Here is a 12,798-nt window from a genome sequence, read left to right on the forward strand (position 1 = left end):
ATAACCTTTCCTGCTTCCAAGATGAATCAGGAGATTAAAAACGTCAGAAAGTTTTAAAGTTCTATCCCGAGGGTGACTCTACACCCCCATTCACTTAACTGGTCATTTCACAGAGATCTAGCATGCCAAGCAGGGTGCTAAGCGTGGGTACACTGTGTTCCTCCGTGATGCAGACAGGCTCTGAGCACCAGGTATATACCAGTGTTAAGCTAGGTCCTGAGGACAAGGAGAAAAGCACCCCGGATTGCACGAATGGCCTAGCCCAGCAGCAAAGAGCTTTATGTAGCTAGGACAAGCCTAGGGAGGCTCCCCGGGGGGGACTGGCTGCCTGTCTGGGTGGGGTGGGGCTTGAGAAGTCCTCAGAGGAGCAATCATGGTAAAAGAGCTGTAATTATTCAGGCACCCACTTGGTGCCAGATAACGCATGTAATTTCTAGTCCTCACAGCAGCCCTGGTTACAACCATTCTCACCTTTCAGAGATGAGGTTTCCCACCTGAGATTCAGAGACCTGTGACCTACCCTAGTCATGTGGCTGCAGCAGAGTTTGGACTCGAGTCTCCCCAGCCTCCAATACCTGCAGCTCCAGCACTCCCTGCTCTCCCCACAGCAGACAGCTGCTCTTGCGCTTCTGAAGCCTTCCCCTGGAATGTCCTTCCTACCCTTGGGACACCGAGTAACACTTAAAACACTTTTAACACTTTTTAAAACACTTTTTTTCCTTAAAAAATGTGGGTTTTTCCAAATATCGTATATTAACCCATATATGTGGAATCTAGAAAAATGGTACAGATGAAGCGGTTTGCAAGGCAGAAATAGAGACAGAGATGTAAAGAACAAACGTATGGACACCATGGGGGCAAAGTGGTGGGGGGTGGTGGTGGTGGTGGTGATGGGATGAATTGGGAGATTGGGATTGACATATATACACTAATATGTATAAAATAGATAGCTAATAAGAACCTGCTGTATAAAAAATAAAATAAAATTCAAAAAAAAAATGTGGGATTTTCAGTGAACCTCAGGCTTCCATCTGACATGCATAATTGCCTCCAGATTACCTTGGCTTTTTTTTTTTTTTTTTTAGCTATTGGGTTTCATCAGTGTTGTTTGGTCCAAGAGCTTGAAGACCTTTCACAGTTACACTCTTCTGTCCCCACGATACCCCTGAGAGGTGAGAAGGTACAGGGATTGTCTTGCCCTTTGTGTGGAACAAACCCGATAAGGCTGAACTCCTTCACAGCACATGGGAATGAGACATGGAGCTAAGACTACCTCAGAGGGTGGTGTGGATGAGGAAACCCCCCCAAGAGCCTGAGGTGAGAGCTCAGAAAGAGTAAGCCACCACTGTAATGGCACCATAGTCACTAAAAGCCCTGCAGGGCTCAGCTCCAGGGTAAAGTCCTTGCTCCCAGGTACTCAGTTACCCTGAAGCCATGGGGCTTGTTTAATTGGGGCCACCTTCCTTCAATACATTCCAGGGCACAGATGGGGGTCTCTGGATGACCTTGATAGCTTAAGCTGGGTTCCTGAAGGTTCGGGGAGTGACTACTGGCAAGATGAGTGAGAGAGCTGAGGAGTCCAGGAAGCAAACAAGCATCTAATCAGAGGTTTAAGCCCAGAGCTCGATGTCAGCCCGCCAGTCTATGGGCGCCATGTTCAGAGAGCCACGGCGAGAGGTCAAGGGGTCATGTGAGTGGAGCCAGCGGGAGATGAAGTGGAGCGAGGGCAGGACAGAAGGTTCCGCGACAGGAGGGCTGCAGTTTCCTGACCACCAGTATGTGAGCAGCAGGCAGGAAGAAGGGCGCACGAATAGCAAATACACTCAACTCATCACTACTAAATTGGGAACCCAGGAGAGAAGGGTTATAAATATAAAACAAAACACAGCAAACAAAAACCAAGCTTTTGTTCTTTTTTCTCCTCCCTGACATACCCTGATTTATTAATATCCAACCGATGGTGGATTCGCTGGATGATTGTAAAAAAAAATGTGCCGAATCAGGCCATAGTCTTGATATATAAAGTAATCCCTAGAGTGTGTGTGGTGGGTTGAATGGTGGCCTTCCCCAAAAGGTGTATGTCCACACCCTAAGCCCCAGAACTTGTAAATGTGGCCTTATTTGGAAAAAGAGTCAATGTCGATGTAATCAGGTTAAGCGTCTTGAGATGAGATCATCCTGGGTTTTCTGGGTGGCCCTTAAATCCAATACAAGTGTCCTTAGAAGACACAGAGGAGAAGGCCATGTGACCAGAGAGGCAGAGACTGGGGTGCTGCAGCCACAGGCCGGGAGCCACCACAAGCTGAAAGAAGCAAGGAGGATTCTCCCCTACTTACTGGAAGGAGCACAGCCCTGGCAACACCGTGATTTTGAACTTCAGGCCTCCAGAATTGTGAGGGAATAAATTTCTGTTGCTTTAAGCCACCAAATTTGTGGTTATTTGTTACGACAGCCCTAGGAAACTAATACAATCTGTTGGTACTTCCAGGACAAGGAAGAAAAGCAGACAGGCATTTGTTGGGCTCCTTCTCTGTGCCGGGTACTGTTCAAACAGCTCACATGCATGGGGACGAACTCTATGATATAGGCACCAAGAGCTCCAGGTCACACTTTACAGGGCCCCTGAGCCACCCTAGGAGGTTGGTCATTTTGTCCCTTTTACAGGAAGAAACTGGGGCCGTGAGAAGCTGTATAACTTGCCCATGTCTCAGTCTAGTGAGGGGCACCGACAGGACTAAAATTGAGGTCTCCTGACACCTACTGTAGCATTTTTTTTTTCATGCAGCATTTTGCCTCCCTGCCTACGTTGTTGATGGAAAACAGAAGAGTAAAATGAGTAGTAATAAATCCACTTTGATAGTCTAGTAGGAGGATAATCAGGATAAACAAACAAAGGCAGAAGTATGTTTCTGGCACATTTGGGGACTTCAGTTACCCACCACTTCCTGATTGCTCATGAACATAGATAACTAAGGCACTGTCTATAATATTTGGCTTAGACGTGCAGCTAGACTAAAAATCCACTTCCTAGAACTAATCCCACCCTTAATTTAGTTTCCTATTGCCAAACTGGGCAGGGTCCCTAGGGAAGGAAAACATGAAACCACATTCCATCCTATTCTATTCATAAGAATTCTCTAATTTATAAAGTTGAATTATGGTGAGTGACTTGAAATTCCATCTCAGTCCCCACGGTGGGAATCCAACCCCATGCTCCAGAATTGTATTTTTATAGTACATAGCCAGGGGAAAAAAAGAGAAACAGAAAGGAAGGAAGGAGGGAAATGCAGAGAAAGAAAGGAAGAAATATCAAAGAAAAAATAAAGGGAGGAGAGCTTTGCGTGTCAGCCTCGCAGTTCCATCAACCTCCCATCTGCCCTCTACGCCTTCCCAGTCCTCCTAATGACCCTCCTCCCTCCTTCTTTTCTGATGGTCACGGAGTTTTCTGTGAGGCAGGATGGGAAAAATTCCAAGTGTTCTGAGACATAATATTCCTAAAATTAGGACTAACTCACAGGACCTCAGTTAGTCAATGACAAACAGCAAAACCAAAGAATAAATCATGCTGAGAGACAAAAACCAACAAATAATAGAAACTCAAAGCCGTGTCAACTGCCAGCCTGTTGTCCCTTCCCCAAGACACACACGACATGTAAAGACTGAAGCAGAAAACACGAAGCGCTTCTCAAATGACCCCCAAACTGCTGATTTCTTTCATTTATAAAGAGTTCTAACAAATCAGTAAGAAAAAGACAAACAACCCAATGGAAGTAGGTTCAAAGGGAACCTACTTTGAATGGGGAGTTTACAGTTGTTATGGACTGAATGTCTGTGTCCCCTCAAGGTTCACGTCTTGAAGCCCTAACCCCAATGTGATAGTATTTGGAGGTAGGGCATTTGGGAGTTAATTAGGTTTAGATGATGTCGGGTGGATGGGACCTCCTGATGGGATTCGTATCCTTATAAGAAGAGGAAGAAAGACCAGAACTCTCTCTCTTTCTCCACCATGTGAGGACATAGTAAAAAGCCAGCCACCTTCAATCCAAGAAAAGAGTCCCCACTGTGGAATCAAATCTGCCAGCACCTGGATCTTGGACTTTTCCCAGCCTCCAGAATGGTGAGAAATAATTCCTGTGGTTTAAGCCACCCCGTCAATGGTATTTTGTTATAGCAGCCCAGGCTGACTAGTACAGCAGGAAAATAAATACAGTACATATATGAAAACTGTATGACATCACATATAATCAAATAAATGCAAACTAAAACAACAGAATTCCATTTTATCTCTATTAGATTAGCAAAGATTATAAAGTTTGACAATACTGATATGGCAAGAATGTTCCCTGCTGATGGGAGTCTAAACTGGGGCACTTCTTTGGAAGGAACTTTGCAATACCTACCAAATTTGAAATGTACGTACCCTTTAGCCCAGCAGCTCTACTTTCAGTAGTTCACCCTATAGATACTCTCAAAACTAGTGCATAAAGCTGTATATAGAAAAACTTTTATTGCATTACTTTTTGTAAGAACAAAACCAAAAATATCTGGAAACAACCTAAATGCCCATGAATAGGAGCTTGGTTAAATCCTCCCAAATCTAATCCATCCAAGCAATGGATTACAACTTATCTGTTAGAATGAGGTATGGATAGATTTATACCTGTTAAATTGGACAACTCTCCATAATATATTAATTAGTGAAAAAAATACCAAGAAGTAGAACAGTATTAGAGAATAGACCTATTTACAGATATCACTAGGTTGAAACAAATAATTATTGATATTTGATCTTGTGTTATGAAAAGCAATATTCTGCTGTAAGGAAAGGAGTGGGTGACGAAGTTCACATTTGATGGCTTCAGCCTTCTAGGAAAGAGGTAAGATCTGCCACTGAAAGAAGGAGAGAGACAGACTGGAAGATTACAGAAAGAAGGTGTAATTAGGATGAGCAAAAATTTCCTTTATTTGCCTGAACTGGTTTAGCGTAAGCTCTACATCTGATATTCACAAGATTCATTTCAAGGATTTTTACTTCCATTTTGCAGGTATGGTCACTGAGGTTCAGAGTGCCCTAGTGGATGAAGCATGGGTTTTGAAAATACACATAAGAAACAAAATGCAGTTGGCCCTCCGTATCTGCGGGTTCCACATCTGTAGATTCAACCAACCTTGGACTGAAAATATTCAGAAAAAAAAAAATACCAGAGTTCCAAAAAGCGAAACTTGATTTTGCCTTGACTTGGCAACTGTTTACATAACATTTACATTGTGTTTAGAACTATTTATATAGCATTTACATTGTATTAGGTATTATGAGTAATCCAGGGATGATTTAAAGTATATGGGAGAATGCACATAGATTATACACAAATACCATGCCATTTTATATAAGGGACTTGAGCATTTGCAGGTTTTGGTATCCCTGGGGGTCCTGGAACCAATCCCCCGCGTATCCAAGGATTGACTGCAATGCAGATCTGATGGTGTTGTTGGGTAGATGAAATGAAATAATGAAGTAAAGCGTCAAACACACTACCAGTCACCAAGCAGGAGCATAGAAGACCTCTAATTTCGTCCCTTCACTGGAAGAACTTACATCACCCATCAAAAGTTTTATAATGTGTAAGAAGCAGATCCAGCCCTCAAATAAAATTGGTGCTCTCTCCATTCCACTGGAGGTTTTAAAGAACAGAGGCAGGGTGGATGTAGAGGCAAGATAACAGAATTAAAAGAGAAGACTTTTCAAAGTACACATACCATGCCATGCCTTTTCCCCAGAGGTTATAATATGTCTTGCCTAGGATCAAGGGAAATGTGTACTTTGGATAAAATCCTCCGAACCTTCTAACAGCCCCCTTCCTCATAGAAAAATGACTGCTTGATATTATGCTTTTCTAGATAGTCACTGTGGGGCATGAGCCAGGGAACAGAAAAAAAAAAAAGGAAGGTATTCAAAGAAGTAGGAGAATCACGTTAGTCACATCCCTATTTAACTCGGGCCGTGCAAAAGAAGAGGTTGTAGTAGAACTGGAGGGGGGATTAAAATCCCCCAAAGATTTTGGGTTTGGAGATGGATGCTGTAACTAATAACACTGTGGGACCTGTTGTATGGAAGTTACTGTTAGGCAGGGATGTTTTTGTAAATGTATACTGATGGTAGGATATGTGTGTGTAGGGCAACCTGGCAATCGTTCCCCTTTCCCTGGATCCTCTAGGAAATCACCCCTCCACACTGGATGAAGTGTGATAGGAATGTATTCAGGGACCCTGTCAGCTGAAGCCAAGGTAAGCAATGTGAGCCAACTGAACACTCCCTGGAATTTGAATCACCAGTAAAGTGGCTGAGCGACTGCAAATGGCTTTGGGTCCTTCGTCCTGACCTCACTGCTTACGCTCTGAGACCATTCCTGCTGCTCTCTGGAGTGTCTCAATGCCCACCTGCTTCCTAGGCTGGTTCCAAGAAATTTCCCATTGCTTATGTTAGTTTCTGTGGCTTGCAGTAAAGAACCCTAAATGGTATCTAAATGAGTGCAAATATTAAAATATATGGATAAAGTGTGGTAACAAAGGCAGTGTGAAATAAGCCGGGTCTGCCTTTGGCACAGGACTTGGAGAGAAAGCAATGAGTGGAATGACTAAAGGTGGTCCTGACTTGGCAGAAGCCTTGGGATTAAGGGGGTCCAGGGCTGGAGGATTCATATGGAGACAACAGTTGACCACAGTCAGCGTAACCAGAGAACCGAGGTCTCCATGAAACATGATGGGCTAAGTGAATAGGAGATCACAGGGACAGACAGCAAGTGAGCTTAGAGGAGTTGGAAAAGCAACAATCTGAGGTATTGTGGCTGTGTTTTATTCCATCAGCATCTTTTTAAGGAAGATGAACATATGTGACTAAAATAGAACGGTGGTCAAATAAACTGGGGCTTCATGACTCAATGAAATAGCATAATCATGAATAATACAGAGCAATGAGGAAAGAGTCCTGTAATATAATACTAAGTGAAAAATGCCAAATACAAACTTGTAACTATACCATGATTATAATAATGTAAAGATTCTGTAGCATGTGAACAAAGCCTGGAAGGGAACGTGGAAAAATGAAAACATACGATCTGTTACTGAAGCTGGACCCCGGGTAAGTTTTCTTGTAATTTAAAAAAGCTCAGTCATGGTTATGATATTGCTTGCTCAATAAATAAAAATAAATAGATTAAGTGGAGAAAGATTCAGAACAGACTGCTGGGGGATGGGGGAGGCACAGAATAGACCAAGAGTCGGTGGTAGCCCTCCTCACAGAAAGCTCTGGGAATTTCTCATCGCCACCAGTAAATCCGTAACTAGCTAGGAACAGCTCTAAATGTTTTCAATGTATTTGGTTTTGGTACTAATGTGAAATCATGTAAGATTTCACTGATTTCTAATTTTCTTTCTACAAAATTAAACCCACCATCTGTTCTTCATAGAAAGCGAGTCACATGCAAAGTCTGACATTCTGAAGTCTCATTCTAGAAGAGACTGGGAAAAGGAGGTTTTGTTTTAGCCACATAACAAGTCAACACCCTAACGCAAACATTACAAAAATACACCTTGGAGTTTGAGCCCAGAGAGCAAAGTTTTGGAACTCTGAGAGCACATGAAAGCAGGCACATAGAAGTGGCAGCTCAGCTAGGACATTTGTTACCTGTGCAGGAGCATGGGGAGGTGGTGCATCTTGATAAAGAAGCTCCAAACTCAAACCAGATCTAAATTAAGGACCTCCACGATGGTTTCTCGGAGACACAAATTCAACCTTACATCTTAACCACCTATCTTGACTCTGACACAACACAGACTGCAAAAGCCCCTAATCTTACCTCTCAGCATAATGTCAAGGCCGGCAGCTGCAAAATGAATATGAGAATCTCACAAATATGGGAGACTGGACTGGAGTAAAACATGCTCAGCCTTGACCATTGCGTCAGAATCTCCCACAAAGTAGTTTATATATAAGGGAGTTCACCAATGCACTTCAGGAACAGTTAAAAGGACGCAGTTGCACAAAGCCATAACAGGGGGAGGAATGAGTGAAGGTTAAGGGAGAGAGAGAGAGATGTATGGAAAGAGAAATATCAAGCCTGAGCTAAAGCATGTGCCATATAGAGGAAAATCCACTGACATAGTCACCCTAAAGCTAAGCAAGTGTGAGTCTGGTTGCCCTGCCAATACCAGCTCTGTCTGCCAGGCCCTCAGGCCCTCTCTCAATACCTGTGTCCTCCCATTTGGTGAATCCTGACGGTAAATGATCTCAAATACATCAAACTCCACTATATCCACTCACTGTGGTACTGAGTATATACTCTGACCCAAACACTGGAGACGAACACAGAGATACCCTCGTTCTCCTAATCCTGTGTTGTTTCTCCATGTGTGACCCACAAGGTACCCACAACATAATCGACCTCACGTCTATTTGAGACATGCAGATTCCTGGATCTCACAGCAAACTTAGTGAATAAAAACCTCTGGGGTGGGGCCCGGGAATATGCATTTTAAACAAGCTTCCCCAGTGATTTGAATGCATCCTCTGGTTTGAGAATCACTGGCCCCCGGATACCTCTAGGTGAAACTCAGAGGAAAGCACTCAACTGAGCTTACCCTCTGGACTTTGGACCTTTACCATATACTGCTACTTCCTTAATCCCCAAATGCTCTAGCCACATTATTTTATCACCCTCAAATTCCCTGCTTTTTGGCCTACCCCTGCCACTTCTGCCATTCAAGTTGAGGCCAACCTGGAGCTTATCATATGAGGCAGGAAAACATTCACAGAACGATACCTACCTAACATGGGATCCATGCTAAGAAGACTCCATTTGAAATGTACTTTTAAGAAAAGAAGGACAGCAGCAATGGGAACTGTAGAAAGATGAAAGAAGAGGGAAGGGAAGGCTCGTGGGAAACCCTGGACTGGCCCCTGTGTTCTGGTCCCAAGTCTGCCGTTACTCACTTTCTGATTCGGGGCAAGTCGGTCTGTGGGTCTGGACCTCAGTTTCCGTATCAGTAAAATGAGCCGTTTTGGGATTGATGAGGGCTGGGGTCCCTTCCAGTGCTAACAGGCTCAGATTTTTCCTGGAAGAGCACTGACATTCCTTGCCACGTATTGATTCGCTTCAAGTACCACAACTGAGAGGCAGTCCCAGAGGTTGTGCCCAGGGGTCCCCACTGCCAGCAAAGAGCAGGCTTTAGGCACAGAAGATCGTCCCTAAAGGCGGTGCAAAGGAGGCCTGGATGTCTTTCCACAGTATTCAAAGGCGGGGCCCAGCCAAAAGGATGGAATGAGGTAAATATTTGAATGTGATCTACATAATCGGAAACACTCCCCCTTCTGAAATGGACCTGACTCTTTCATCACCAGCCACATGGAAATCATCCTCGGTTATAACTAGAAAATAACGCAGAGCATGTGCCTGGGTACCGAGGCCGCCCTGTGTTGCTGCGCAGTTACTCAGGAAACAGAAGCAGATGTCTCTGTGCACAGTGCCTGGGTGTGTTCTTTTGTTCAGTGGCTAGTCCCTTTGGCCTCATGCGCTCAACAGCAATCCCCTACCTTCAACCCAAGCCAACCAGGACAGTCAAAATAGTGAGTAATTCACACAATAAAGAGGGCCGGCTTCTGGACCCAGAGGTTGACTTGGGGAACAGCAACCTTCCAGCAGAGAATTCTGCCTGGTGATTTGGCCAACTGCATCTGAGTCAATCTCCAACACTCCCCAGGAAGCAGCTGGGATCCGCAGGCCCCTATAAGGAAGGCAATTGGAAAGCACTCCCTGCAACTTGGCGGCATCCAGCGCAGAGCAGAGCACACAGTAGATGCTCTGGAAACACTCTGCTGAATGAAGGAGCCTGCAGATGGGCTGAGATGGGACCCTACCTGGATCCCCATCTTCAGTCTTTCCCTTGTCCACTCAGGCCTCCTCGTGTCACCAAAGCTATTTTCTTGAAATCTAGCCCTATTGCGTTACTCTCTTGCTTACCAATGTCTCTTGAGTTCTCACTCTCCGGAAGATGAGATCCAAACTTATTCCGTGCCGTGGCATTCTAAGCCTTTCATAAACTGGCCTCACCCTTCCTTTCCAGCTTCAACTCCTCTGCTGCCCTCTGCCCCACCCCCAGTGCTCCCAGCGTGCACGAAGTAGGGAAGCAGGACACGCCCTTTCTCCCCTCCTGCCTTCACGCTGCTGAAGCTCAAAGAGTTTCAAATACCTCTCCCTTCCTCCTCTGCCTGGGAACTCCTACTCAGCTCCAAAGACCAAATGGTCTCTCTCCCATGCTGCAGGGCCATTACCCACATGGCCCTCCAAAGCACTCACCACCTGGCACTATAATTATCTGTGTACACAACCATCTCCCCAGTAACACCGTGAGCCCTCCAAGGCAGGGATTATGCTTATTTATCTTCGTCTTCCATCTACTCTAACAGCACCTCTTACAGAGTCTGTCACCTGGCAAGGCCCTCAGAGAATATCTGATGGATGGATGAATGACGAACGTACCAACTGCTTGGTTTCTTGCTCTGTGAAACATCAAACACCTCCTCTCCCTAGAGCAGCATGTGCCATGGCTGTTCAGCCACTTGGGTGGTGATCTCTGATGCCCCTATCGTTTTCCTTGCTCCATGTGCCTAAGTGACAGTTCTGTCTCTTGAAAGTAATACACTCAGTATTTGATCCGTTGGCTATCTCCTGCCTGTTGAAACTTTCTCTCTCCTTGATTCCAGGACACCTTATTGTCCTGGTTTTCCTCCTAAGCTTGTAGCTCTCTTCTCCTCTTCTGTTATCTAGTTCTTCTTCTATCTGCTGGCTTCTCCCCTTCTACCTGCCCTTCAAATATTAGGGCTCCATTCTTGGTTTTCCAATCTCATCCAACCCTTCTTACAGGGAAATACTGTAGCATCAGCAAAGATCTTTCATGTTGATATCACCCTTATTAATGGGTAGCCCCAAACTCTGTCCCAGGCACCAGATTTACATTCCAAATCACCAACTCTACATACTCGCCAGGATGACGCATGGGCTTCTCATACTTAATATGTCACCTAACCAGGACCTGAATGCCTGCTCCATCTTCTGGTTCATCCAACTGGACATAAAATCCTACTAGTCTGACTTCAAAAATATCCCTGGACTCTGTCCCATTTCCTCCATCCCCACGGCCCGTGGTTGGGTCACGGTCTCACTCCCATTTGCTCTTACCTCGTCTCTATCCATCCAATCTCCCCATTCCCCCACTTCTAGAATTACATTCCTAAAAATCACATCAATCAAGACCCATGTTTATAGACCTCCCGGAGCTCCCCTGTGCCCCTCGAACTACATCTAGTCCCCCCAGCCTGACTCACAAGGCCCTTCACTCTTTGGCCTCTCCCCAGACCTGCAGCCTCCCCTGCCAGCACTTCCCTATTCTTAACTTCTCACTCAACCACCCCAAGTCTTTACACCACCCTGTGCCTCTATATGACATGCCACTGGGCTCAAAAGCCCTCCCTCACCTCCCACCCTTACTTCACCTGATCAATTCCTGCTCATTCTTCAAGACCCTATTGGAAAGAAGTACACCCTCTTTAGAGACGACCCCAACTCTCCAGGCAAGGATAGCTGCTCTGTCCTTTAGGCGTCCACAGAACTTTGAGCACACTTCACTATATTCCATTATAACTTCTTTTTTGACGTGTCTCATACCCCAAGTTGTGAAACAAAACCAAGTATAAATTTCTTACGCTTACTTACAAGTGGAATAAGTACAAAACTGAAAACAACATTTTTTCCTTTTGAAAAATGAACTTGTTTACAGCACCAATCCATCATTTAGAAGGGCCGATCTATAAGGCTGAAAAAAAATTTAAATGCTGCTTAATGAAAAAAAATCACTATTATTTACCACTGTATTTACTATGAGTGAGCTAGTATGATCTGGGTCACAAAAGGCACAACCTGTGTATACAGCTGAAGGTGAACATGGTTCTAAATCTCTACAGGACAGGGTCTTTGGAGATTGGCACCCCAGATGGTATCTCAATATCCCCACCCTTTTATGGATTTAAAAATGTAAAAATTTTTTCTCAGTAAAATGGAGGTATAAACTGTCATTCAGATTATCCAGAATAGACATATATTTTTAGGTTATCATCAAAATGAAAATTCTCAACTAAAAAAATCTAATTTAAGTTGCAGTTCACCAAGAATATATCCAGGATTCCAGGGAGCTATGGGTCCTTGGCTTATAAAACACTGTTTTAATTTTTTTAAAAAATGATGACACTCAGAGCCAGGATTTGACCCCAGGCTGGGCTGATTCCAACGTTCAGACTCCCCTCTCTGCCCCTGCTGCTTAATTCTCAAGAATGCTGTGAGGCCCAAATACTGGGTACCAAAGAGCTTCATAGGCCATAAAGTCCTATACAGTGGTTAGTTTAGGTTATTTTTATTTATATAGGTCAAAGGAAAATACTTTAGAAAAGGAACTGGCACATTTTAGGAAATGTCCTATCTTGCACAATACAATGCCTCTTTAAGGAGATAATATTTATATCAGTTCTCTCCATAGAGTTAACAGGTTACAACTCAAACCTGATATTATTTGATTAAGGAGGGAAAGATATTATTACATGCTCCATGGGAGCAGGTGAGCAGAAAATTGGAACCTCTCAACAAAGGAAAAGATGCTGATTATCAGGGGCCCATGTGCAAATGCAATTAGCAAACTCCTGTTTACTCCGGAACACCCATGGGCAGCCATCCCTGAAAGAGGTGCAATAAT

The 12,798-nt window shown here is 44.3% G+C and overlaps 1 protein-coding gene across 1 annotated transcript in view; it reads right to left on the bottom strand.

Moving 5' to 3' along the window:
* Nucleotides 1-12,798, bottom strand: part of THSD4 (thrombospondin type 1 domain containing 4) — a 588,874-nt gene that overhangs the window by 499,306 nt on the left and 76,770 nt on the right. The gene's annotated exons all lie outside the window — the stretch shown is intronic.

This window comes from Balaenoptera ricei, chromosome 2, assembly GCF_028023285.1.
Source record: "Balaenoptera ricei isolate mBalRic1 chromosome 2, mBalRic1.hap2, whole genome shotgun sequence".
Lineage (NCBI taxonomy): Eukaryota > Metazoa > Chordata > Mammalia > Artiodactyla > Balaenopteridae > Balaenoptera > Balaenoptera ricei.